Here is a 985-nt window from a genome sequence, read left to right as displayed (position 1 = left end):
CTCTTTCCCAGGCGGCAACGTGGCTCTACCCCAACCACTCCACGCAGAAGTGGCCGGCTGGCCGAACTGCTCTGTTCCCAGCCACTTCTGAGCGATCTTCCCCTTCGATGTCCACAGCATATGGTAGCTGCCCAATGTCCTTCTTCTCGAAACTCCCTTCGCTCCTGGGTTCCCTGGCTGTCCCCTCCTGCACTACTCTTCACCCCTGGCGGCTGTTTGCTTTGCTGGTCTCTCTCTTCCATCCTCCCCTTGGACATAAAGCTTCTAAGGGCTGGGTCCTTGGTCTCCATTCCCCTTTTCCCTGAGCTACAGGAACCTCCGGGATTTAAACATTTTTCACATCACCTATCTGCTGCTGATTTTCAAATATGTTATCTCCAGCTCCAACCAATCACCCGGGGGGCCAACCTGTATTTCCAGCTGCCTAGGAGACACTGCTTTCCAGACACCTCCTATGTCCCTCGAGCTCAATGTATGAAAAATGAAGTGGATCTTTCCTACCTGATGCGTTCATCTATTTTGTCTCAGTGGAAAGCAGCCCCAGCTACCCAGCTGCCCAAACTAACCGTCATCTTTGGCTCAACTGCTCCCTGAGGAAACGCACCGTCCCCGATTCTCCTTCTGTCTCCTCAGTGTTTGCACACCTTCCCCCTCGTCCTTTCCAACCCCGGGGATCTAGTCACGCCTTCACTGTCCTCAACTGCAAAAAATTCTCCTTATTTATCCACCTGCTCCACTCCTTCCTTCCTCGGATCCATTTCTCCGGACTGTCACTAAGGTGAAGAATCTACGATGAGGTGCAGTCTTTTTAAGAACGTCGTTTTATTGCCAACAATTTGCTGGGCCTCTCCCGTCCGGCCAGCATTCTATCTGCAGAGGAGTCTTACTCAATGTGCTGGTGATTTGGGGCATATTTGCCTATGCCCATGTGTCTGCAAAAACTGTCACCCCAAGGGATCTGCTCTGCGGATGAGAAATTCAGAGC

The 985-nt window shown here is 52.0% G+C and overlaps 1 protein-coding gene across 1 annotated transcript in view; it reads right to left on the bottom strand.

Annotated features, from left to right (window-relative positions):
• The window catches only part of LIFR (leukemia inhibitory factor receptor alpha), a 121,655-nt gene that overhangs the window by 33,667 nt on the left and 87,003 nt on the right, over positions 1-985 (bottom strand). The window lies entirely within an intron of this gene.

Source organism: Myotis davidii, unplaced genomic scaffold (assembly GCF_000327345.1).
Source record: "Myotis davidii unplaced genomic scaffold, ASM32734v1 scaffold496, whole genome shotgun sequence".
Taxonomy (NCBI): domain Eukaryota; kingdom Metazoa; phylum Chordata; class Mammalia; order Chiroptera; family Vespertilionidae; genus Myotis; species Myotis davidii.
Note: the sequence above shows the minus strand (reverse complement) of the source record. Positions and strands in the feature narration are given on the sequence as shown.